At 43.7% G+C, this 25,976-nt stretch overlaps 1 protein-coding gene across 1 annotated transcript in view; it reads right to left on the bottom strand.

Annotated features, from left to right (window-relative positions):
• TSPAN4 (tetraspanin 4) overlaps positions 1–25,976 on the bottom strand; it is a 752,131-nt gene that overhangs the window by 589,660 nt on the left and 136,495 nt on the right. The window contains exon 3 of the mRNA XM_088470984.1: positions 22,277–22,322. The gene's annotated coding sequence lies outside the window, so the exon portion shown is untranslated. The remainder of the gene's footprint in view (positions 1–22,276; positions 22,323–25,976) is intronic.

Genomic DNA, 25,976 nt, shown 5'->3' on the forward strand with positions numbered 1-25,976 from the left:
AGGTACAGTAGGTGTTCACCTGTCAAGTACACCATATAAAATGATGACTACTTCACATACACACAGGCGGGATCTCTTTAGCTCTTATAGATTGCAATGCGTTAGAATGCAGGTGATTGAGAAATACTTTATGCTGAGTTTGAACACTCTCTTAAATGCATTTGATGGTGGCAGCATATAGTATAGGGGGTTTCTTGGGGTTGGTATGATTTAGCGACACAGCGTCATGTACAGTAAATGGGAGAATGCGGTAGTTATGTTATTTAAAGCATTTTAACTGTGTCAGTATAATAACTTTAAACATGATGCTTTACGGCTAAAATGTTTTAAATAACATTACTACTGTGTCACCATTATCGTGAGAACATGATGCGGCGCCTTCAACATTTTGATTGTTGATAGCATCAGTGTTGACAATGTACAGTAACTTCCGTTTCTTGGGGTGGGATCCTACAAATATCTTTATTATAGTGTTACCAAAAGGTAATGTCAGACTAAGGAGCCTATTCATGATGGTAATTTTTGGACCACGATAATTAACATTCTAACTCGCCGCCGGGTCCGGAGCAATTCAGCATTGCTCCGGCGCAGTGACAGCTGTTGCAAAATTCGCTGTCCCCATGAGCGGCTTCACTGCTCCTTTTCGGAGCAGTGACGGGCGTACGCATGTGCGGCCTACAGGTCACGCATGCACACAAGAGCCCCGACATCTGGCAGAAGGAGCTGGACAGGGGCGGAGGGATCCGAAAAGATCCCTCTTCGCAACCCGGACCTCCTTTCCATAGGGAAGGAGCGGGTTGCGAGCCCGGAGCAGGAGCATTCGCCATCTGAAATATTATATTTTCATAGCTTGATGAAGTCTGTCCCCATACTAGTGTATGGTGACAGCGGGCCTTTCCGCTAAAGGAAAGTAAGTTGGAGATATCTGTTATATCTTTTGCTTTACCTTCTTGATGAATGGGCCGATAACTTAATTTTTACAATTGCAGGTGAAAATGTGCATTTTTTGTGTGTCTTTCTCCTCTCACCCCTGGCATTTCACAGTGACTGTAGGATTAGGGCCAGTTTGCATAGTGTTTATGTCACGCTATCTCATGCTCTGGAGTGCACACACAAGTACAGGCAATGCCGTGTCGTATGCATTTCAAGAACATGACTGGGATGTAAGGGGCATCTTTGTGATGGCATCCTCAAGTAGGCAAAGTTCAGCTAGGCAGCCCCCCCAGGAGGGCTAGGTTTAGGGTGCGGGAAGGGGGGGTTAGGTTTAGGCACCGCTGGTGAGGGACTTAGGGTTAGGCACACCCCGGGAGTTTTAGGGTTAGGCACCCCTAAGGGTGGGTTAGGGTTAGGTGGGGAGAGGGGAGGGTTAGGGTACTTACCATTTGAACCGGCGGCTAAATAGCTGCCGGTATTTCATACCGATCGATCCCCTATACATAAATCAATTTCTATTTGATATATGGACATGAAATACTGTACATGTTAATTACAGAGAGTATGTGAAATAAGAAACACCATTGTGCTATGAAATCTGAACGTGCACAGGACATTTTTAAACTCCCATATAAATAAGGATTTTAGTGTTTATTTTATCTAGGACCAATAAAGTGGGAATCAGTGTGCGAGGCTGTGGGGGGCAGGATAGATGGCCTGCAGCTGCTCTCCTTACATGGTAATAATGTGAAAAGCTTCTGAGGCAGAAAGAGGTCAACAACAAAAATGCAGGATATAAACTTCCTAAGCCAAGATGTTCCCAGCAAGTGTAATACTATATTAACCTGTCACAGAGATGTCCGCAATAGAGTGCTTGTTTGAAAGCAATGTGTCATACAGGAGGTGATAAAATGAACCTGTCAATGCTGTTGGTGACTTGAGAGATTCAATTACATTTCAACTACTCTTATTAGGTCACTTTACACATGGCCTTTTAACTAGCCCGTTAGAAAGGTTCTCAATATAGTGTGATATTGGTCCTGTCTGGCTTATAGAATGCTCTTCTAGTGTCATTCGTCTGCCACCACCTCTACACTGACTGCCTGTCATGCACAGAATCCAATTCTAAATTCTAGTTTTAACCTGCAAAATTCTCAATAATACTGAACCTACTTACATCAGCTCCCTTATCTCACAGTACTCCCTTAAGTGATCCTCCACTCTACATTTGGCCACCTTCTCTTGTTGTTATCGGATTATCCTCTTCTTATGCACGCTCGTATTATTTGGAACTGTTGTCTAGGATACTGGCCATACATCAGACCAACTTACCTCCAACCATCCAATTGACCAACTGTCTAATGCCGCGTATCCACTAGGCGTCCATCGTAATCGTTCAATCGCTCATTAATCGTGCACTATAATGTCGGAAACGACCAGCGCTGCACGCTCCCTCTGGTCGTTTCCGACATCAATCATCGCCTGAACATGCAGGTAAATCTGCCGATAACGACAGATTGGGCATGTTCGGGGATGAGGGAGGGTGCCTGCACTGAACTACATATCGTTCAGTGTAGGCACTGCAGGCTAAGTGGAACGACTGTACTACGATTACAATGTTGTAATCGTACTGTCGTTCCTCTATCTGCCTGCTAGTGGATACGCACCTTAACTTGTCTGTCCAACTAAAACGGTGCCCCACAAACTTAACCAACTTTTTAATCAGACCAGCCAACTCTTTCAGCACACCAGCTAACTTCTCTCCAACTTGTGATGTCACAGAAGTAGGCGGACAGGTTCTGCCTACTTCTGCATGATTTGAATACATTTTTGTTGTATTTTTCTTTTCTTTTAAAGAAAAAGGAAAATGTATTTATTTATTATTTTAAATTGTTAAAATGCATCCTTTGGATTATTTCTGGACAGCGGAACCAGGTAAGGACCCAAACCAGGTAGCGGTGTGATAGCATAAACTATCACGCTGCTTCCAGCTCTTTGCCAGGACGGGCTCTTATCAGACCCCATCTCCCAGGAAGAGCAGAATGGTAAATTCAAGTAAAAATATTAATTTGTGTTCAAGGGGGTGATCATGGGGCTGTGTGATCGCGAGTGATTGCAGGTGGCCGGGGTGATCGCGAGGTAGAGTGCAGGCATGGGAGACTGAAGGTGCTTCAGCAGGGGGGGGATGATTGCGAGGAGTTGTGTGTGATCGCAGGAGGGGATTCATTATATACACACATTGACACTATACATAGGTGCTTTATATATACACAGAGTGACACTATACAAGGTTCCATATACAGGAAATATACCCAGCATGGAGCAGGTACCCTCAGTGCTGGCTACTTGCAGTATGGGAATAAAGGTATATATAGTGGGAATAAGGCTTAAGACAACCTGTGGCTCTCCAGCTGTTGTAGTACTACAAGTCCCAGAATGATGGATACCTACTACATTGTATGATATGTGGCTACATATCTTATGAATATAGGATTGCACTCACAATGGACCAGGTGCAGAGTTCTTAGTGCGAAATATGGGGCCTGAGGGACTCCGAAGACAATTACTCCAGTCACCAGGGCCACATTAACAATGGGTCTGATGGAGCTACAGCTCCAGGTCTCCACAGAAAAATAGGCCCATCGGAGTTGGTGACACCAAAATGCCGGCTCCTCTACAGTGACAGGAGCCAGGTGCTGCAGTGTGACATTCTCCTGCAGCACACGGCTCCTGTCATAGAAGAGGAGCAGTCAGTGCCGACAGCCCAGTCTCCGGCGATGCTGGGCTGCCCGCGGAGTGAAGTAATCGGGATCACCCACTAGGCCACGGCCCTTTATTTTAGGCCACATCCCCTATCTATTATTTTTATAGATAACATTTAGTTAAAATAAGCATACCTTACATTGTGACATGTTATATCAGCAGATACAGTTGATAACTGACAGTTCTCTACAAAGTGCTGACCTTTCTACCAAAACTGAGCGACATCACAAAGGCTATTTATGATGTAAGCAAGTCACATGGTATACTGAGGGGGGAAATCTCAAACTGACAGTTCTATAGCAAGTCACATGATCAGCCTATTAAAGTTATAAATCACATCCAACCTGCATTTCACCAATGCTATCTATCTATCATTTGTTCATATACTGTATAACATTTAGTTTAAAGTAATTTTTTCTATTTTTATGTACTTAAGGAGACAGTGGGGCTTTGTGGGCTACACCCACAATACAATGGTTACAGATACTCCCATTCTCAGTATAGGCCCCTTAACATTTTCAGCCCCATGCCCATGTGGCTCTTAATATGGCCCTGCCAGTCACAACAGCAGGATGGATCTACAGCACTGACACACTTATTACCTCCAGGTGTGCTGCACTGAATCTGGGAAACCTGCACTGTATTCCCAGGATTATCTGACTTCCCTCTATGATTGCAGGGGGGTGCAGGGGATGGGAGGCAGCTGTAATCACGTGGGGGGGTGCATCTGTGATCGTGGTGGAAAGGGGGGGGGAGGTGCCCCAGCAGAAGGGCTGGGGCAGTACTTGTCCTCCTGATCCTCCTCCCGCTCTGCTGCCTGGCTGACAGTCCATTGATGCTCATGAGGATGGTGACAAAGTAGGCGGACATAGCCTTCCAGTGTTCACCTTACTTATCATTCAGTTGAGGGGAAAGTTGGAAACTTTCTCTCTACACTAGAATGATTAGTTGGGAAAATCAAACAAGTTTAATTTCCCCAAGTAGTTGGAACGACAGTTTTTGCTCGTTTTTAGGCATGTGGGAGCAAACGAATGATTATAGTTTCTTCCCATCATACCAACCAGCCAACTGATGTATGTCCTGTTTAAGACAACATGATATTTTCAACTGCAATCTCAGAACTTTTTTCATCTAACATTACATTTTTTTTTTGTTAACAATGTAAACACACTGGAGCCCATGTAGGTGTGGATGCAATGGGTGGCAAATGGGATGCGGTTAAAATCCTTATGGAAGGGATTCCGGCAGTCACAATGCCGGCGCCGGAATCCGGACACCTCTCAGAGTCCCAGCGCTGGCATCCAGACTGCTAGAATCCTGTAGGTAAGTAGCAGGGTTAGGGGAAGGGTTAGGGTTAGGCACTAGGGGGAGAGGATATGGTCAGACACCAAAGAGGGAGGGTTAGGGTAGAGTTAGGGTTAGAACACCGACTGACAAAGTGTCCGTATTCTAACCCTGTCAGGATGCCGGCTTTGGGATTCTGACCGCCAGGATCCCATGGCAAATATGTAGTCGTATATGGTGTCCATAAAAAACACATAATTTGGATAATATAAAGAGCCTCGAGTGTCTCATACATGCACTGCCAGCCAGTTCTGCAATAGGGCTTTATTGCACCCTGAAGCCGGCTACAACCCCTGAGCACATGACGCCATGCCGAGGGGATGGGGCCACCAGTGCAGGGAATTACAACACTGCCCTGTGCATCCTAAGGAGACACTCCGCGCGGCACTGCAACAGCAATTCTGGCTGCAGGGTGCCGTTCCAGATACGCAGTCAGCCAGATGCAGGGTCCGTGGGTGCAGCGACGGTGACATACAGTACACAGGGTTCTGCGTTCTGTGAGGAAACATTGCTTGCCCACCCCTAGTTACAGCCCTGCTGCCAGCAACTATGCATATTTTTTGTCAGACATGCTAATAATGTACTTTATGCTAGCGGCATTGCTTAGGACAGGTACACATCAGATTCTATATGGGACGGTATATATCATTCCAACGAGGGTTTTCATTCTTACTCTATATTCATATTGTGTAAAGAACTGTGATAATGCTCTATATGTACTGCTTTACCAGTACAGCTCTGCAGGAGATACTGGCAATCAATACATCTAGTAATATAACTGAACATATAATTAATAATGTGATTACACTTACTGGCAAGTCAATGTCCTGTGTATCAGCCAAAAACCCATGGATGCTGAGAGACAAGGACATTTTTTCCAAAGTGTTCCCTTTTCAAATTATTTCACTTCTAAAGGGTTATATAAAATTGTGAAACAAAAATGCCAGATTATTAAACTTTTGCCCCACTCGCTAGGAGTGGGAAAATACATATATATATATATATATATTAGGGATGTGCAGGCTCGGATAGGTTCGAGTTTGCACGTGGAGTTCGGATTTTTCCCTCCAAAAAAACGGAACTCAGAAAGAGGCAAAACGTCATCTTACATGGACGAACATCATCATTCCTGGACATCCAGGAATGATGATGTTCGTCCATGTAAGATGACGTTTTGCCTCTTTCTGAGTTCCGTTTTTTTGGAGGGAAAAATCCGAACTCCACGTGCAAACTCGAACCTATCCGAGCCTGCACATCCCTAATATATATATATATATATATATATATATATATATATATATACTGTATATATATTTTTTTATTAAAGGGTTGTGCTCTCTAGCATTGCCTCTGCGCATTAGTCTCTGCTTCAATCCATTTTAAATGTTGCAGCAGTTCTCATCACTCTGGTACAAGTTGATCTTTGTCTCATCTGTCTATAGGATATTGTTCCAGAACTGTAATGGCTTTTTTAGATGTTGTTTGGCAAACTCTAATCTGGTCTTCCTGTTTTTGTGGCTCACCAATGGTTTACATCTTGTGGTGAACCCTCTATATTCACTCTTGTGAAGTCGTCTCTTGAATGTTGACTTTGACACATATACATCTACCTCCTGGAGAGTGTTCTTGATTTGGCCAATTGTTGTGAAGGGGTTTTTCTTCACCAGGGAAATAATTCTTCTGTCATCCACCACAGTTGTATTCCGTTGTCTTCTGGGTCTCTTGGTGTTGCTGAGCTGTCCGGTGCGTTCTTTCTTTCTAAGAATATTCCAAACAGTTGATTTGGCCACACCTAATGTTTTTGCTATCTCTCTGATGGGTTTGTTTTGATTTTTCAGCCTAATGATGGCTTGCTTCACTGATAGTGACAGCTCTTTGGATCTCATATTGAGAGTCGACAGCAACCGATTCCAAATGCAAATGTCACACCTAGAATCAACTCCAGACCTTTTACCTGCTTAATTGTTAATGAAATAACGAGGGAATAGCCCACACCTGTCCATGAAATAGCTTTTGAGTTGATAGTCCCATTACTTTTGGCCCCTTAAAAAGTGGGAGGCACATATAGAAACCATTGTAATTCCTACACCGTTCACCTGATTTGGATTTAATTACCCTCAAATTAAATCTGAAAGTCTGCAGTTTAAGCACATCTTGTTTGTTTCATTTCAAAGCCAATGTCCCAATATTTATGCACCTGACTGTATATCACAATCACATACAAAATATTGTACCGCTTTCAGATCTACCTCTAAATTGGACCTTTCTTATCTCTGGTAACTACCTCTCACTCCAGCCCTACAGGACTTCTCCCGTGCCACTATCCACTTATGATATACCCTACCTTCAAATCTTTAAACCAACTCTGAAAATCCATCTATTCCACCCACACTAATGCACCCTTACAACTGTCCCAAAGTCCACTCTGAGCAACACTCGCGTCTCTTGACTCAGCCAAGTCCTCTTCCAAATAAAATGTCTCATGAGCAGAGTCCAACCTACCATCTGTTTTCATGTTTGCATTTATTTTGTCTGCCTTGTATGTCTGGTTTATGTGTGTCCTGTTTTCCCTACTGTCCAGCTCTACGAAGCACTGTGCCGCCTTACTGCGTGAATGATAGCTTTTCAAATATGTGAATTCTTTATGTACTGCACTTTTTTTTTCTGTCATTCCTTGCCGCATGTTCCACTTCTATGAATTGCTCAGCCTGCCCACTGTAACCTATGTAGTGTGCCCTGGCTGGCTGCCTTGCCTGGTACTTTCAAGGGCAGAATAAACAACACATGGAACTATAATGCTGTATCCTGTTAGTCACTTTTCATTTTGCCTTGTGTACAGAAGTGTCCTCACACATCTTTGCTTCAATCGCGCCAAACAGCCCTCTCTTGGCGCGACAGGTCCTGTGAGACTCTACTAGCACCAGGAGATTGTGCGGATTCATTTATTATGTGACACTTGTATATCTGTGTGCTGAGTCTCTGAATCAGCATACGAAGAGCTACGATGCAGCAGCTGCGGCTTTTTTCAATGTCAAGTTCTGTTTACAGGCTCAGTCGAATACAGATATTCGAGTGTCGCATTTCAAATTAAACAGCACAGTCTTCTGGTGCATCCTAGTCACAACGCATTGCGACTTAGACACATTTCCAGCCAAAATAAGAAGCCAGAGGCTAGCAAAGTTGCATGGGACCTGGCAGCACACTCACGCCAGGCATGTTGCGTTGCGTGGCATATTGAGGATAGATGTAGGAGGACACGTCTGTATGTTGTATTTCCATGTATTGCTCATCACGCACATTCAAACCTACACAGTGCACCCAAGATGGCTGCCTCACCTGGAACTCTCTTATGTTGGCTGAACAATTCATGGTTCTAAAGATTTTGTAAGGATCTTGTATCTCACCTAGGGCTCTATTTACTACAATCCGCATATTGAATGCAGATTGTAGTGTGATATTATCGACTGAATTTGCATTGCGAATTCAGGCAATATCACAGGGATTTACTACAAATCCCTTCCAGGGACAGAGCTTGCGATAAAGCTCTGTCCCTGCGATTCCCGTCTGCACACTAGTCACGGTATTTTTGCAAAAAATACAATGACAAAGTGCCCGCGCATGCGCTGACCGGCCGCCGCTGCTACCCCCCTGGCGCTAAGCCCCACCCCCCACGATCACTGACCCCCGCGACCCCCCTCCCTTAATAGCACTTGCCTGCATGATCCGGGCCTCCGGTGATGTCCTCCATCCGTCCAGTCAGGAGATATCCCATACTGCACTGGGACCCGATCACTTGATGACCAGGCCGCAGTGCACTATGGGAGGCCAGCTGACCGGAGGTGAGACATTACCGGGGGCCCGATCACCAGTCCCTGGAGTCAGGTAAGTAAAAAAAAATTTGACAATTTTTTTTCTTTTTTTTTTTTACAGTGATCAGCTTGCGGTCTGTTTAGACCACACAGCTGATTACTGGGACCGACTCCCAGCTCTGCTCTCCCCGTTAGAGCAGAGCAGGAGCCCGGTAACCGGGGGAGACCCTGGATAACGCCACCTCCAGGTGGCGTTATTATCACAGGGCTTTCCCCGATATTTTTTTACAATTTATTTTTAGTACTCTGGTTGGATCACATTTCCCATTACAATTATGGGAAATGCGATCTGCTTGCTAAAAATAAGTGATACTTAGGGGTTGGAGTAGAATTTTACGAATTATACTCCAATTGCCCTATAGTAACTGTAGGTGATACTAAAATAATGTGAAAAGGGTGTGAAAACACCCTTTTTCACTTTATTTTAGTAAACATAATGTTAGTAATTAGAGCCCCTAGTATTTTTTATCTCCCCCATTGTGTGTCGTTACTTCCAGGTATTGCCTATTCTGCTCAGTGTAGTCCTATGCAGTGCCCCTAAAATGGCTGCCTTACCATGATCCTTTTCTACAGTAGTCCTTGAGTCCTATTGGAGAAAAGCGCTACATAAATAAAATTCTTATTCTTTCATTTTGAATGTGAGGAAGAATATTTTCAGGTTTAATAGCATGAAATAAAAACCAGCGGTTTATTTTGAGAGGTGATGGAATTAAAATTGCACCATAACTTTTTTTTTTCTTTCCAAATATATTTATTGATTTTCAATTTTATATTACAAACATATGAGGAAACACATACATTCATCACACAAATGTATTCCCATTCAAAAACATACATATACATTTAATATCTTAAATCCCATTCTTGTCCCAACTTTCTTCTCTATCTCCATACTTCTTTTCTTCCATTACCATATGCTTACGTCGTCCCTGCGCTATAGACGCTCTATATATCGCCCGAATAGGAGTTTCCTGAAGTTCAGCAGAATAAAGATCTCTTAATATTTTTTCCATATTTCCAGTGATATCAGATACTTCAGTTATATTCTGGATATCGCTCGCTCAATTATTCATCAAAGTTTTCCAGATCTTATCCTCATCAGAATTTATTAGTTTCCAACAAATATCTTAATTTATACTTCTCTGATTTTACTATTGAAAGTACCATAATCACCGAATCAGATCCTTTCTTCAGATCTCTTATTGGTGCCATTGACTGAATATAACGTTGCACTTGCAAATACATATAAAATAGTTTATTCTCTATTCCCTTCTTGTTCACTAGTTCTTGAAATTACATTATCTCCCCACCGGGGTCAAAAATGTCTCTAATTTTACTAGTTCCCTTAGTTCTCCATTTATCAGACACGCCATTCTCCAATGCTAGCTCAAAACACGGGTTTCTCCAGATCTCCATATATTTAGAGGATCTTGGTTTTCTTTGTACCTGTTTATTTATATCCCACCACGATTGGTATTTCTCTAAATATCATATTTGTCGTTAGATGCACAGGAAGAAGCTTTCTTGGAGTATGAATTAAAGCACTAAGTGTATAAGGTTCTACCATTTCTTGTTCCACCATAAGATTTGTATATATTGATTTATCAAGCAGTTAGTCTACTATATACCTAAAATGGACTGTCCTAATGAAGGCCACAATGTCCAGTAATGCCAGACCTCCCTTCCTGTCTTTTTATCTTCAACTTAACCATACATATACGTGCCTTCTTTCCCCTCCATAAAAATCTTGAAAACATTCTAGTACAAAAATGAATATCTACCTTTGCCATTTTCATTGAATAACATATGCCAGCTTAGCGAAGACTAACACAAGCTGCTCTTCCTAATAATGATAATGGCAATGCTTTCCTATTTTCCAGCTTAGTTTTTATCTTATCAATTACATAATTAGCTCTCTATATACTTTTTATTGGATATGTAATTTATTTTCCTAAGTACTTAATTTTATTGGATATTACCTGAATTTTTTTTATTTCTTTAAGTATTTCAGATATAAGTGGGACTGAATTTATTGGAAGAAGTTCTGATTTTAATGTATTCATTTTATATCCTGTAAAGCTACCAAATTTGGTGATCTCTTGTAATACTACTGGGATAGATCTACTCAGGTTTGCTATGAATATGATCATATCATCTGAAAACAACGCCATTTTTAACTCTGTTTATTCTGATCCCTTAAAACTATTTAGCATTCCAGAGTGCCACTGCCAGTGGTTCAATTGCCACCGCAAATAGTAATGGTGACAATGGACATCCTTTGCATGTTCCTCTACATGTCTGAATTTCTCCAGACATACACCGGTGGCCGAAATTGCGGACACATTTTGAAATTTGAATGTTTTTCAACTTTGAATGCTTCTAAAAACTGTTTCACTTCACGCAGTGCAATGATTCATATATCAAATGAAAGGAAATTTAATGCTGAATTCAACACAATAAACAGAAGTAAAATTTTTACATTACAAGGGAAGTTATGCTACTTTCAGTCAGACAAAGAAGCACAGATGCGTAAGATTCAAAAAGCGGATTGTAGTAACAGCTACTACCAGCCAATCGGAATCGTTGTTCTGAGTACCAATCAGCTGTGGTTTATGAGCTGGTGCGAGGTCATGTTCAAAGGTGGGAAAGGTCAGTTTGGGTGTTTCATTTTGCAGAATAAAGTTGCTTACTGAAGTGCAATTACGGTTGGATGTTTGTGTGTATTGTTTAGTGCTATTGACGGTGTAAAATATAAATACAACAATGTCGTCCAGGCACAGTGGTGACTGGTCACCCAGGAAGAGATCCAGGATTGTGGTGTTAGGTGAAAATGGTCTTTCGTATGCAGCCTTTGCAAGAGAAGTTTGTGGGAATGTGACAACATCAGGAATATGAAAGTTTTATTTACACTATCAGGAAACACAATCTATACAAAACAAAGAAGGAAAAGGCTGGAAAAATTTGCACAACAGCTGTTGATGATAGGAGAATAAAACAAATTTGCGTTAGGGACAGATGGATGTCATCTGCGGCCATTAGCAATGAACTGAGTGCAACTGGTGTTTTTGTCAGTGCAAGAACGGTATGGAGAAGACTAACGGAGGTTGGCCTAAAAGGTAGGATTCCCCCAAAAAAGCCACTGCTGAATAAAAAGCAGCGGCAGAAACGAATACAGTGGGCAAAAGAACACATTGCATGGACAGAAGGGCAGTGGAAACAAGTGATATGGAGTGACGAAACCAAGATATCGATATTTGGTAGTGATGGGAGAAAATTTGTGAGTCGTCGCATCGGGGAAGAGGTACATCCAGATTTTATTCAAGCGACAACAAAGAATCCTACAAGTGTTATGATCTGGGCATGTATAACAGCAGATGCTGTAGGCCACCTTTTTTTTTAATCATCATTTTTATTCAAAGAAGAAGAGTATACAATATTATCGATAACAAATTGTTAAAGATATCGAAAGCATAATATATCAAACAATACAGATATTCACCCTACATTTTCATATCAAATTTTGTAGGCCATTATGTCATAGATGGCACACTGAACAGCAGAAAGTACATTGAAACCATCCTACAACAAAAACTTCTACCTTCTATCAGGGATCTTTTTCCAGATAATGCCCCATTTTTTTCTCCAGCAGGATTCAGCTCCCTGCCACACTGCACGGATATGCAAACAGTGGTTCACAGAGAATGACATACAGGTGCGTGGATGGCCATGAAACAGCCCAGACCTGAACCCCATAGAACATTTGTGGTATCCATTAAATGCTATCATAGAGGATGGACCCTTATATAACATAGGGCCTGATTCAGACCCGTTCGCTATTTGCGGTCGTTCGTTCAAAAACAAGGGGTGGCTATTCAAATGATCCGTTCGCAAATTGCAGTCTGTTCACACCTCTAAGTCTGAACGAGCGAGCAAAACATACGCTCGTTTATTTGTTAAAAACGCCCCCTGGCCGCTCGCACCATACGTCATGTCCGCTATTTATTAGATTAATCGAGTACATCGACCAGCGTATGAACTGCTCGCTATTCTTGTGGTTGGTTTTTTCAACCAGTATTTTGCGAGCAGTTCTGAGTTAAAAAAACCAAGTGACGTGGTCAATGACGCTGCTGGATTAATTATGCACTCCCTTAAAACGCCCGTTTTGACCTTTAAGCACGCCTGCGTTCGGATCTCCAATCCCCATTTTCAAGCACCTTCCCCTGTTACCACCCACATACGCCTCATTCTGTCACTCAAAATAGCAGGCATTCGCTATATTGCGAGCACATGAATTTCGGCCGCACTGACTGGTTCGCGCATGCGTATAACGATCCGTACGCATGCGCAGATGTGCGAACATCGCTCGGAACGAGCGTACTGCCGCTAGCGAGTGGCTCTGAATGAGGACCATAGTCAGTATATTTAGAAACTCTTCTGGAAAGCTAAATCTCCTTAAAGTTGTATACAGGTTGAATCTCCCATATCCAAATATTCCGAATTACGGAATATTCCAAAATACAGAATTTTTTTAGCATGACTAAGATAGTGAAACCTTTCCTTTTTGATGATTCAAAGTTCCAAAACTTTATTTAAGGCACAAAATGATTAAAAATATTGTATAAAATTACCTTCAGGCTTTGTGTATAAGGTGTATATGAAAAATAAATGAATTTCATTTTTGTACACAAATTTTGTTTGAGCCACAAAATTATTGAAATATTGTATAAAATTACCTGCAGGCTGTGTGCATAAGGTGTATATAACACATAAATGCATTCTGTGTTTAGGTATGGGTCCCTTTCCCAAGATATCTGATTATTGAATGCAATTATTCCAAATTACGGAATATTCCGATATGCAAAATACCCCTGGTCCCAAGTATTTTGGATATGGGAGACTCAACCTGTACAAATTATCCCATGCTATCAAGTGGAATGCCGTCTAATGATAACATAAATTGTGATTCTGTTTCTCCAGAATCCAAGATCCACTGTCACACTGTTAGCACTTTTCTTACATTACTTACAGAATGTCTCCCTCGAATAAATCCTATCTGATCTTCTTCTACTAAACTCGGAATACTATCTTCACTCTTTCTGCTAATATTTTAGTTATTATTTTATAACGCCCTAGTATAAAGTGGTCATTAGGGGGAGGATTATAGAATATGTAGCGAGAAGTCTAAAAGAGTTAATGTCCTTACATAAACAGACACAAGAATCTAACAGAATCCTATCAGATACATAAAACAGATTTGTTGCAGGATGCCAGAAAGAAGTATAATGAAGCGAAAAATTAATTTTGAGGAAATTCTGACAAAAAAAAATGGGAGAACATTACTCTTTTAATAAGCAATACAAATTTCATGCATATGGAAATAAAACAGGTAAATGAATCTCCAATTTACTTAGAGGATCTCAATCTTCATTTCTAGTAACTAATTTACATAAAGCAGATGATACATATACAGTACTAAGAATGGAGAAAAGATAGTAGAGGTTCGTAGAACTTTCTATTAAGATATATACACATGTCAGTCAATAGATGAGGAGGCGAAGAAAGAGTTCTGGGATTAAATAATATCCACAACTAGATGAAGAAATAGCGAATGGTTTATGTGCTCCAGTAACTAAAATAGAAGTACAAAAAGCTACATCAAAATTAATACTTCGGAAAGCATCAGGACCAGATGGACTATCAGGAGAATATTATATAAGCTTTTAAATTAGTGATATAATTGTAGTAGTATTTAATAATATTATAATGAAATACTCTATTCCGAGATATCTTAATGATGCCACTATTAGAATTATCCCAAAACCAGGTAAGAATGTAAAAGTACCAAGCTCATACAGACCAATATACTTATTAAATACCGATGATAAAATAATAACTCAAATATTGCACCATTACTTCTTAATTATTCCTTGAACATAAATGGAAGCATATGTTGTTGTGAGAAGTTGTAAAACATTGTGGGGGCAAATAATAAGAGTTATGGTATAACATACCTTTGTTAACTCTTTTTCTTCGAGGTGCATGGGGTCCACAGCCATTACGTTGGGGGTATGAATCCCGGTCACCAAACAGTTAATACAAACGAGCTCTCTGCTCCCAGGATGCACCGGGTTTCCTCCTCATATACCCCACCTCCTGCCTCAGGTAGCCAGTTCGTTACCAAGCTCAAGCAGGCAGAGACAAACAAAGGGTAAAAAAGAAAAGACCCATACGTATGAGTCCAGACTCTCAAGAGAAGAAACTACGGAAAACCTCCCCCAGAACTACAGGTGCGTCTGGGTGGTTGTCCTGTGGACCCCATGGACCTCAAAGAAAAAGAGTTAACAAAGGTATGTTATACCATAACTCTTATTTTCTTCTTCGGGGTCCATGGGGTCCACAGCCATTACGTTGGGGATATCCCAAAGCACTAACCCTACGGGCAGGGACGCTCCTGACTCTCGGAAGAGAGGAGAATCCTACGCCCGAAGGAGGCATCCTGAGAAGCAAAAGTGTCAAAAGCATAAAATATGACAAAGGTATGGATGAAAGACCATGTGGCTGCTTTACATAATCGCTCAGCAGAAGCACCTCGGCGGGCCGCCCATGATGGACCTACCGCCCTAGTAGAATGTACCGTCACTGAATCCGGCACACGCATACCAGCCTGTGTATAAGCCAATGAAATTGCCATGCGAATCCACCTGGCCAGTGTCTGCTTATTGGCTGGCCAGCCACGCTTATGACAACCATAAAGCACAAAAAGTGAATTGGACTTCCTCCATTTGCTTGTGCGTTTAACATAAATTCTCAACGCACGGACCACATCCAGGGAAGCCTCACCTTGTGAGAGACTTGTGCCATGAAATGTTGGAACTACTATTTCTTCATTAATATGAAATTTAGACACCACTTTCGGAAGGTAACCCTCCCTAGTACGTAGTACTGCTCTATCTTGATGAAATATCAAGAACGGCTCCCGGAAGGAAAGCGCAGCTAAATCCGACACTCTACATGCAGATGCCATAGCAAGGAGGAATACCGTCTTTGCTGTTAGCCACTTGATGTCTATTGAATTTAAAGGCTCGAACGGAGGAGCCAGTAAAACCTTCAGAACTAGAGTCAAGTCCCACGAAACAACCGGGGAAACGAAGGGCGGCTGAATCCTCTACACCCCCTGAAAAAAGGTCTTTATATCCGGTCTCAGAGCAATTTTATGTTGGAACCAGACTGAAAGAGCTGACACCTGTACCCTTAAAGAGGCCAGGCATAGCCCTTTTTCCAGACCGCTTTGAAGAAAATCCATCACTCTGGATATCAGGAATTTATGTGGATCATACCCTTTCAGTTAACACCACTGAAAGAAAGTATGCCAAACCCTATAATATATACGGGCTGAGGATGGTTTCCGTGCCTTCAGCATCGTCCGTATAACAGACTCGGAAAACCCCTTTTCCCTCAAGACGTATGCCTCTAAAGCGATGTCGTCAAAGATAGCCGATGAAGATCCGGGTACCAGCAGGGACCCTGTAGCAACAGATCCGGTCTCAATGGCAGAGGCCATGGAGTGTCTATGGAGAGAGACCGTAGATCTGTGAACCAGTGCCGTCTCGGCCACGCCAGAGCTATTAATATGATGGTGCTGCCCTCTTGCTTGATCTTTCTGACCACTCTGGGCAGAAGAGCAAACGGGGGAAACAGATATACCAGCTTGTAACGCCACTTTACTGTCAGTGCGTCTACAAACTCGGCTCTCGGATCTCTTGTCCAGGATCCGTACCTGGGAACCTTGTTGTTGTTCCTTCTTGATGCCATCAGTTCTATTTCTGGTAGACCCCACCTGTCCACAAGGTTCCGAAAAACCTGTGGATGTAGGGCCCATTCCCCTGCATTTATCTCTTGCCGACTGAGAAAATCGGCCTCCCAATTCAGGATTCCTGGAATGAACACGGCAGATATCGTGGGCAGATGAGTCTCTGCCCATACCAGGATTCTTGATACCTCTGCCAAGGCGGCTCAACTCCTCGTGCTCCCTTGATGATTTAGGTAGGCGACCGTGGTGCGATTGTCCGACTGTATCTGCACCGACCTGCCCTTTAAGATTTACTGAGCCTGCACTAAAGCTTTGAATATAGCTCTTAGTTCGAGAATATTTATCGGTAGCTGGCTTTCCGTCACTGACCACTTTCCTTGGAAAGTGTGTAACCCCGTCATCGCCCCCCAGCCTTGAAGACTGGCGTCGGTTTTGACTAATGTCCAATCCGACACCCAAAAGGGGCGACCCTGTCTGAGATGCTTTGTCTGCAACCACCAAGTCAGGGTCAACCGTACCTCTGGAGAGAGATGCAGCAACTGGGACCTGATCGTGCGATGATCCTTGTTCCAGCGAGACAGAATGAATTGCTGCAGTGGTCTGGAGTGGAATTGAGCGTATTCCACCATCCTGAAGGTGGCCACCATCGACCCCAGGACCTGCATGGCTACTAGAACGGATATTTGCCTGTTGCGAAGCAACCTGCATATTCATGATTGTAGAGCAAGGATCTTCTCTTCCGGCAGATATATTCTCTGCACCACGGAGTCCAATCTCGCTCCCAAATGGCACATCTGTTGTACCGGACAGGGTGACGACTTTTGCCAGTTTATGATCCAGCCGTGACTGTACAGACATGATACTGTCAGCCTCAAATGATCCTGTAACTGCTGTGGGGACTGCCCCAGCAACAGGAGGTCATCCAAGTAAGGCAAAATCCTGACACCTTGGCGCCTGAGGCATGCCATCATCACTGCCATCACCTTGGTGAATACCAGAGGGGCTGTGGACAGGCCAAACGGCAGGGCCTGGAACTGAAAATGTTCCTCCCCTACTGCAAAACGAAGAAATTTTTGATGAGCCTGTGTGATTGGGATGTGAAGGTAGGCATCTTGTATGTCTAGGAACACCATATAGTCCCCCTGTTCCATTGCCAACACAATCGATCGCAATGTTTCCATCCTGAACCCGGGGGCTCGAACAAATTTGTTGAACTCTCTCAGATTTAGAATAGGCCGGTATGACCCATTCGGTTTCAGAACCAAGAACAGATTGGAGTAAAACCCCTCTCGGAACTGGTTCTCTGGCACCGGAATCACTACTTCTGATGCTAGTAAGGCAAGAATAGCCTTCTGAAGGGCCAAAGCTCTTTCTGAACCCACCTGCGGGTTTACACAAAAGAACCTTTGAGGAGGAGTCCTCCAAAATGTCAGGGTGTACCCTCGGGAAACAACTCCCCGAACCCAGGCATCCTCCGTCGTGAGGTGCCAGGGCTCTGAGAACTGAAGCAGTCGGCCCCCCACCCTGGGATCCCCCAGGGGAGGCCCGTCCCATCAGGCCACTGGTTTATCCTGGACCCTAGATCCTGGACGTTTGTTCTGCCAGGGCTTCCTGGGTCCTGCCTTTCTTGGTGGAAATCTCGCTGAGGGCTGACCTTTGGCCAAAACCCCCGAAAGGACGCCCTCCTCAATTTAGACGAGGTTGCTGATGGTAAACCTGCCATCTTTGAGGCTGCCATGGAGGATACAATTTTGTCCAGTTCTGGACCAAAGGGCACACCTCCTGTGAATGGAAGGAATTCTAGGGCCTTTTTGGACCCGACATCTGCCCTCCAATCCTTCAACCAGAGGATCCTACGTGCCACCACGGACTCAGCTGAAACTTTAGAGGAAAGGATCCCTGCATCCAAGGCGGCATCACCCAAATAAGAGGCCCTTTCTCTAATAAAGGAGATCATATCCAGTTGCTCCTTAGAGGCATCTGGTAAAGACTCCGTTAGAGTTTTGGCCCACTCCTCAATAGCTCTTGCTACCCAGGCAGTGGCCATAAGCTGGGCGGGTGGCCGTTCCTGCCAGCGAAAAAATTGATTTGACACAAGACTCCAGTCTCCTATCCATGGTTTCCTTCAGCGAAACTGTTGGGATTAGCAAAGTGGTACGTTTAATCAGCTGTGCCACATGCGCATCAACTGATGGTGGATTCTCCCATTTGGCACAGTCCTCTGCTGGAAAAGGATATAGAAGCGCCATTCTTTTAGAAGAGTGGCTTATCTTATCTGGGCGGACCCAGGCTTCCTCCATAAGTTCTGATAAATGTTCAGATTTTGGGAATTCTGCCTTAACCACTTTTTGGCGCTTGAACAAGGGGGCTTTCCTAAGCGGAAGATCCCCTTCCTTGATATTTAACACCGATTTTACAGCCCTTATCAGAAAAAGGACATCGGCTACTGGGAAATGATCATCACCCTCCTCGGAGCTAGACTCCTGCAAAAAGTCCTGTGCCTGTTCCTCGGATGAGGAGGCACTCGAGTACTCACCCATGTAAGGCGGTACATGGCGCCTAGATTTAGGCTGCTTTGGCTTGACAGCCTGAGGCTGAAAAACCCCCGAGGATGATGCCATAACCTTACCAGCACCAGGGTCCATCCAAGGCGGCCACATCATGGGCATAGGATGCATCTGCTGAGGCAAACCCCAAACCGGTGGTACCGGGGCAGCCAGCCATTCCGCCACCTGAGCCATAAACTGAGAAAATGATGCCCAAGGAGGCTCAGGGCCTGAAACAGGCAAACTTAATTGGTGTGGTGGCTGTCTGAAACAGTTCCCACAAACCCCATTTTGTAGAAAGTCCTGTGGGGACAAACCTGCCTTGCAAGCTACACAGGATATCAGCAACGGGGCTCCCGCCACCTGACCCTCAGACTCCTTAGACATAACACTATGCCACTGGTTCTGAGCGTATATGTGCTGCTTTCTACTCTCAACCCACACACCTGTAGCAAGGGAAGGGGAGAGACAGTGACAGTATACAGGAATTACAGTTCTTTTACAGAAGAAACAGTATCCATAAACAACAATCACATGTCATGCATAAATACTCTGCGAGCCATATGCATATAAGCTCTCACTACCATAATCAGCCTCAGCTTAGGTAGGATAGAGCCCTGTAACAACCTAGACCAGCAGTAGGCAAGGTATACAGGGAGACTGCCCAGCGTCCCTCTTGTAGGAGCAGCGTTCAGAGAGCAACTGACATACACTCTGGCTGCCCTATATGGAGGCTGGGAGGAACAATACACAATCAACTGTGCCAGAGGACTGAACTAGCGTGTGGATTGGGGGAGGGGCCGCCGGGGAAGCGTCCCTCCCCTATGCTGCTTGGACCTGCCCGGTAAACTGACCTGGCCGCCGCCACAAGCCCCGGCTGGTCAGGAACATCAAATCCCAGGGGTCTAGGCTAGGAGAACAAGCCGTCTGCCTCCTGACTGCAGCGCGCCTCCGGCCAGTCTCACCACCGGAGGCCGGACCGCCACGTGGTCCCGGCGTCAGCGGCCGCCGCGACCACCTGCTTACCTGCCATCCCCTTGATCCGGTTACGGTCCAGAAAGCCCCTGCCGAATCCCCTGCCAAGGACCTGCCGAGGCTAGCGGTGCGGCGCCGGAGGAGATAGTTGCAGCGCGTGGCCGGTGCGCCTCCAATCAGGCGCGAGGCTGCTTCCAGGACAGCTCAGACCACCCGCTGAGTTAGAGAGTAAAACTCTCTTTTTTTTTTTTGTACTCGTCTGCAGGACTGCTCCAGCAGTCCCACTGTCTATGTGGTGAACACACCCAGTGGCGTAGAGAGCCACGGGGACCCTGGTAAAGAGGGGGCGTGGCCTAATTTCAGAAGGCGTGGTCACGCCCCCTTGAAAAAGAAAAGTGTTTTGCAGCGCTGTGAGCCCCTCAGCCCCGGCACAAAGCCAGTGGGGGGCGCGATCAGTGTGATCGCTCCCCCCTTCAGGCATAGGAGATTGCTGTGGCTGGGCTGCTGCAGAGGGAGGGAGGAAGTGAGGGGGGGGGGGGCGGCGCCAGACCCGGGCCCCCGCCGGGCCCCTCTGGAAGCCCGGGCCCGGGTAAACTGTACCCGCTCCCCCCCCTCTCGGCGCCCCTGAACACACCAAACAGGAAGAACTGGCTACCTGAAGCAGGAGGTGGGGTATATGAGGAGGAAACCCGGTGCATCCTGGGAGCAGAGAGCTCATTTGTATTAACTGTTTGGTGACCGGGATTCATACCCCCATCGTATTGGCTGTGGACCCATGGACCCCGAAGAAGAAAAATGAATAAAAATAAGTCAAGTCTGTCCACACATAAAAGTTCAGATGGGTTCTATTATGTAGTGTGTGAAAATCCATTCATCGTGCAAGAAAAAACTGCAATCTGGCTGTAATGAATGAGGGTTCACACTCCTATTTCTGAGCGGAGAATAAATATAATTATGCTATGTACCTCAAGATGTGGGTTACTGCCTAGGAAGGGAGGGATTAAATAACACCAGAGGTCTTAAGAGGTACAAGGAAGGTGCTTAGTTCTGGAGTCCACGAGAAGCAAAAACAAGAAAAGAATTTCTAGAAACAACAATTCGACTCCCTCAAGAAACATTTAAAAAAAAACCTCTTGATTCTGAAACTACATATAATTTCTGCTTAAAATTAATGAGGCTTGTGTAGTTTTGAGTAAATAATAAGTACAACATTAATTTAAATTGCAAACAATTATTCTGAGATCATTTTTCTAGTAGTGGCCCCTGTACCGCAAATGCAATCGAAATTCAGAGGTTTTCCCTATTTTGTGGCAACGTCAGAGTCTTTTCCAGTACAAAGTAAGCTGGAAACAGTACAGTACCACAGGTAATATGCAAAGGATGCCATACCCCACAATGTCAAGACCTTTACATACTAAACTTTCTGGAATGCAGAAACTTATTACTACTAATAAGAAAGTTTAGTGTGCAAATACCTGTATTGCCATTCCTGCATTTTATATACATCTTTAGGCACCCAATGTAATAAAAATACATAAATGTACAACATCTAAACATAATAAATACAATCTTTATGTCTCCTCTCATGCTTTAATTAAGACACTTGTATGATGTGTAATGAAGACCCAAATTTCTGTGGCTAGTCTTCTTTTATTCAGTAAGGATTACTAAAGCCTCTACAGAGTGAATTGGGAACTTAAAATGGCCCTGAAAAATAACTGAGAATGGCCTCATATGGGCGGGGCCAAAACAATCACCTCTCCTCCTGCAGAAGAGAGAGAAATAAATCTCTTCCACTTACGGCACACCACTGTGGAGAGAGAGGGGAAAGATTGGGGCAGATGAGGAAAAGTTAAGGTGGTGAGAGGGAGTAAGGCAGAAACGCAGCAGAGAGTGGACAGGACAATAAATGACAGATGACAGCAAGGGGAACCTGGATAAAAAAAATAGACATATGAGAGAGCAAGGAGGTTAGGAAACAAAATTAAGATGGCTGATGACCTAGACTAGAGGTGGACTATGTTGTCCTCTCCTACCTGTTACTGCTGCTGGTTTCTTGTTCGGATTCTGGAATGTTGGGACCTGTTGGGAAAATGGAGAAATACATGAAATATGGAAAGCTATGCATTAAGCGAACACAGGAGCTCATTCAGACCCGCTCGCTAGATGCGTACGCTCGCACCCAGCAGATGCAAATTCAGCTAAGTGACGACATGGCAGGCGATCGCACGGCAAGGCATAAGCACGCCCACTATGTCTTGGCTTGCGATCGCTTTGTGTATGTAGATGCCCACCAGCCTGCCTTAGGATGCCCACTAGCGCACATCATTTCCAGGATATGTACGCAATCATCGGTACATCTGGTACCACCGGAAGCGAATGCAGTGCTTGAGGTTGACCATACCCTGCCGCAAGCACTGAGATCACTTCAGTATAAAAACTAGCCAGGTGACATGTACAATTACGCTGCCTCTTAATTATGCAAGCCTCTGAAATGGCGTTGAGACGCTGAGGCACACCTGCGTTCGCATCTCCACTCCTCCGTTTCTAACAGCCAGCCCCTGTCACCACCCACAAATGGCTTCTCCTGTATTCAGTCTACTGGCCAGTCTATGCACAACGAGCAACCACTCCTTATCTCTCACACTGGTTTGCGCACACGCACTGCGATGTGTACGCAGAAAGCGGAAATCGGCAAGCTACGAGTGAACGCATCCTAGCGAGCGGATCTGAATCAGGTCCACAGTACAAATCATAGAAACTCACATTATAAAATAACATACCTGTATAACATACAGTCTTTATAGGCTCACAGGAAAGATATCTGGTTGCTGGCAGAAGGATGACACAGTGCTTGGCATTAATGCCACACAGCACTGGGATCATGAGTTCAATTCCCAAACAGGGCCCTATCGATGAGGAGTTTGTAAGTTGTAAGTTCTCACCATGCAAAAGCCACCTGTACTTTCCCCACCAGCAGCTGCAACTGTTATTCCACTACCTTGCATGTCAACTGTTCTCTACATTGCTTAGATTATAAGATCACTTGGATAGTGCAATCTTTACCTTCTGTATCATGTGATTCTTTGCGATTTGCTTAGGTCATTTCATGATACCTTCAGTGTATAATATGTCATATTTGCATTTATAAAAAACTAACTCTAGTGACCTCCACACAATAAAGAGATACAGAGAATAGACTTGTGACTGCGAAACAATACAAAGAGCATCCTTGCAAGTGCCACACAGTACAAAGAGCATCCTTATTACTTCCACAAAATACAAAGAGCATCATTGTGCCTGCCATGTAAAACAGAGCGACTGCCATGTAAAACAGAGCGTCCTTCTGACTGCCACACAACATACAGAGCATCTTCATGATTGCCAAACAATAGATTATCCTTCTGACTGCCACACAACATACAGAGCATCTTCATGATTGCCAAACAATAGATTATCCTTCTGACTGCCACACAACATACAGAGCATCTTCATGATTGCCAAACAATAGATTATCCTTCTGACTGCCACACAACATACAGAGCATCTTCATGATTGCCAAACAATACAGATTATCCTTGTGACTGCCACACAATACAGAAAGCTTTATTGCGACTGCCACGAAATACAGAGAGCTTCCTTGTGACTGCGACACAATACAAAGAGCATGCTTGTGACTGCCAGACAAAACAAAAACATCTTTATGATGTCTATACAATACAGAGTACTTCCTAGTGACTGACACACAGCAAAGAGTATCATTGTGACTGTGACACTGAGATTAGTGACAGAACGTCACTACTTAATTGTTATTTAACACAAAAGAAACATATCTGAGAAACTAAGTTAGGAGCTTTATTTAGAAAATTGATCTCTTGATTATATTACAATTTTCTATTCAGGCAAAAATGAGGGGACAAAAAAAATTACACAAGGGTGCACATTTTCTTTTTACATGCGTAGACTGTAGCAATAATGTCACTTAATGAGAACTCCAATTGAAATATTGTTCCAATAAACTCCACACCACCCAATTAGAAAATTGGAGGTTTCACATGCTTGGAAACCTCTCCAGGTTCTTCCGATATTCACTTCTAAATAGCCTCATCAAATATTAATCTGACCTGGAAGTGCTAGGGTTAAACGTGTTTTTGCATTTTTCTGTATGGTCCCGTGAAGTGACATTGATAAACAGGCATTAATTAAGGAATGATTCATTTTGAATCTGTGTTTTATTAGGGAATGAAACAATTTTTCATCTGGTCTATCTTATTTCTCATCAGAATATTCATCAATTTTGTACAAATGCTGCTTTATAACTCATTTTTTCACCCTCCTCCAGGCTGTGTTCTTTACATATTCCTGGTAGGATTGCTGCCAAAGCACATTACAGAGCACACTAATGCCAGACACTCTGACATTTAATGTGAGGTTAACATACTAAAGATACTCAGTATTCTTATATAGCAACCTGTGTGCATCTCATATTTTTAATTAATCAAATCAATACAAACACAGACTTGGTGCATTGTACTCTCTCCCATATAAATAATACATATTGTCAATGTCACCTTCATGCCAGGTGTGCATTACAGCCAATCACCACTTATCGGATCCATGTCAGTGTAGGCCGCCAGAACCATAGTTAGCAATTTCACTAGTTCAACGCCTCTTCTATGAAAGTATCCTTTTATGCATAAATTAATGATTGTAATTAGGTAAAACTATATTCATATAATTTATACAGATGGATCATCTTATAGGTTGGTGCCAGTAGCTCTATGGTGATAAGGGGGTTAGAGCAGTGGTCAGGGAACAGGGGTAAATTACCCCACATGGGGTAAAAATGAAATTCCTGGGGGTAATAGATGGACAGCCGGGCATGCATATGAATCATTCTATAATATAGAATGATTCATATGCATGCTCGGCTGTGCCGCAGGGAGGCTCAAAGCCGGACACCCGCCGAGATGTTATTACCAGCAGGAGCCCGGCTCCTTCCCTGCAGCACCGCGTTAGCCGAAGGCTGGAGTTCTCTTCTGAACTCCAGCTTCCGCCTTTCTCCATGCGCACTATGGGAGAGAAGTCATGACGTCTCTCCCATAGTTCCGAGGAGCAGCCGGGCGGACAGGATGGCGGCGGATGCAGGAGCGGGGATTAAGGTAAGTGTTTTTTTTTGTACAAGCGGTACAACAGGGGCATTATATGGGGGCACTACTACAGGGGCATTATATGGGGGCACTACTACAGGGGCATAACTATGGGGGCACTACTATATGATTTCCTTCCTTTCAAATCAAGGGGGTAACGTCGGCATATCTAAATATATTTTGAGGTAAAAGGTAAAAAAGTTCCCTGACCCCTGGGTTAGAGGGATGCAAAAGTAACTTTAGGTGGAAAGAAAAGTTATATCCAGGTCTGTATATGTTGGTACAAAGTAATAACAGTGTAATATAAACCACGAGCATGAAAACATTATTTTTTTTTTCAAAGAGCACAGAGAACTCTCACTTGTACTTTCTGCCACCATTAATATTTTTAAAAGGTAACCATCAGTAAACATTCACTGTTATTTAGGTTGGAAAACATTACATTTTAAGACGTTCAAAGGTTTCCTTGGCCTACCTACAGTATGAGACACCACAGACTGAATTTGCAATGTACGAGGGCTGATTGAAAAGTAATGAGACTGCCTCTGTTTTTGTCCCATAGGTAGACGTGGCAACGCTATGCTGG

The sequence above is a fragment of the Taudactylus pleione genome, unplaced genomic scaffold (assembly GCF_031769625.1).
Source record: "Taudactylus pleione unplaced genomic scaffold, aTauple2 ptg000109l, whole genome shotgun sequence".
Classification (NCBI taxonomy): Eukaryota; Metazoa; Chordata; class Amphibia; order Anura; family Myobatrachidae; genus Taudactylus; species Taudactylus pleione.